The following is a 2,478-nucleotide window of genomic DNA, read 5'->3' as shown; positions in this document are numbered from 1 at the left end:
TCAGGAACTTTTAGGAACAATGCTTTGATGCATAAGGATCTCATAATTGTATCCAAACATAAATCCTTTGCAAGGCATATATAGTTCCATGGGCTTTATCTATATAAGTACAAAAACTAATTAAATCATAAACTTATGGATAAAGAACTACTTCAATGTTTTATGAAAAGCAAAATTTCATACATTAATATTTCAAAATTGCAATTCCCATACCACCACAGATTGGCTTGTAGTGCTTATTCTAACACTTGTGGCGTTGCCAAGTATATATACAGCTCATCGGCTTCCCACTTAACCTCTCACTAGAGCTCACTTGTGCATAAAGGTCTCACAAAGCCTGGTGTGACAACAAGACCTATTCTCAATCCTTTCAGTTTGACAAAGCCATATTTCATAAACCAACAATGTTTTCAAAATATTTATTTTATAAACCTTTTTGAAAACAAAATACAACACCATTTAGAAACTTTGTTCCACATGAATTGCACAATGTAAACAACATGTATAGGGTTTAGATTTAAATCGAGGTATAAATATTATGTATTCTAGCCATTTATCATGTGCAACTAAGTATGCATTGTTGGGATGAGGCCTACAGTCGATTAGGATTAGTTAAGGCTTACTTTCAATTATGCAACAATATCAGTCATGTTGAATGGTCAGAGGTTTTCCTTCATCAATAAGACATCAATTATAATGAGTTATAAGTATAATTGGATGAAGACCATGAGATTAACATGCCTTGCAAGAGAGTTATAATAGGTTGCAGTTATGAGAACCATATGCATCAAAGCATAATCTCAAAAAGTTCTTGGTGAATATATCATTGAGATTAGACATCAATGATGCTTAGAGACTAGTATATTCTATGTACCTTACATTGGAAGTAAGCAATCAATCTCATAGATTGAAGTATAGAGATACTTGGAACTAGAATATAGGTACTTGCCTAGAAGAGCAAGTTCACTGAACATGACCCGCCATGAGAACTATATTTGGTAATACACTATAGTGTCTATGCAACACTTATCATGTGTTAGTTGTGTAAATACTTCCTAAACTTGAGACACCAAGTTGTCTTCTGTGTGGAGTGGTATGCTTTGATTTCATCCCTATGGGTGCCTAACCAAGGATGCCAGAATAGGATGTTTTTGGGTATAGTATAAAGCATGTGAAAGCAAATGAGTGGTCAAGATAAGAATCATTGCCTCAAGTGTTTTAGAGGACCTATCCCATCAGGTCTTGGTTAACATTAGTTTATTGAAGTCCTTAGCTAATGCGGCATGGAGATTTTGAAAAAGGTTCATAACTCTCTATAAAACTAATGCTATAATTATAGGAACGAACATGGAGGTCAATAAGAGTAGACACTATACCAAGCTCTTATCATCTCGAGATATATGATGAGGGAATGAATTACATTAATAGACTGAAAGGTTTTCAAAGAACTTTTTGACTCACCTAACAATTAGGTGGCCATGATGCAATGCTAGATGCTAATCTTGGTCTATGGAATTGATTATAAATTAATTGATTGAAATTTATATTAATCAATTAAGCCATTAATCAATTTCATTGTGACCATGTTAGGAACCTATTAAGTCACACACAATGATTGCATTTGAATTAAATTGGGAGAGTGATGATTTAAGTAAGACATAAATCACATGCTAGGTAATTAACTTCTATAAACTTAAATAAAAGAGTTTAATTAGGTTTTAGATATAATTATAAATAGTTATAATTATAAAGCGTTGATTGCAAAATATAAAGGAAATTAATTTTGATTTTAATTTCTAAGGAGTTAATTAAAAGGGTTTAATTAAGTAATGGGCCTAATATTATAATGTGTTATAATATTGAGGGCCTAACTGTAAAATTGAAGTTATTTTAACCTAACTACATAAGTCACCTTTTAACTATTTTTCACATGAGAGTTTTTCACAATTGAAAAAAACCTAGTTTTTGTCACAAAAGGAAAATTGTTTTTTCTCATTCCATCCACTCTCTTTACGTAAAAGAGAAAATTGCTTTTGAAGCAATTTTTAATAGAAGTTCGACTAAGATTGTGAAAAGAAGAAAAGGATAATTGTTTCCCTCTTTGGTAGCACAAAGTACAGTTAAAAACTCCTTTTTTAAAAGTTCATGTGCAATCATGTGTACTGCCGTTGGAGGCCAAGCACTTGATTGGCTAGGGTTTTTGCTCCTTGTGGTGTATGGGAGATTGTTTCTAGAAGTGCCATTGTGATTACGAAATTACATGGCAAGGTAACTTTTTGAATAATAATTTATTTTGTGCTTTTCTATGTTAAATATCACCATGGTGATCCATAGGTGGAGGCATGTTTTAGTTGTTTAGTTATAAAGTTTTAACTTTCTTTCCACTGCGTATTTAGAGCATGTCATCCATAGCCAAACCCATCATTCACGTCACACAAATATGCAAGGCACAATATGATGCAAATCATTCTGAAAGGA

The sequence above is a fragment of the Theobroma umbraticum genome, unplaced genomic scaffold (genome assembly GCF_002168275.2).
Source record: "Theobroma umbraticum cultivar Fairchild unplaced genomic scaffold, ASM216827v3 scaffold_39.0, whole genome shotgun sequence".
Lineage (NCBI taxonomy): Eukaryota > Viridiplantae > Streptophyta > Magnoliopsida > Malvales > Malvaceae > Theobroma > Theobroma umbraticum.
Note: the sequence above shows the minus strand (reverse complement) of the source record.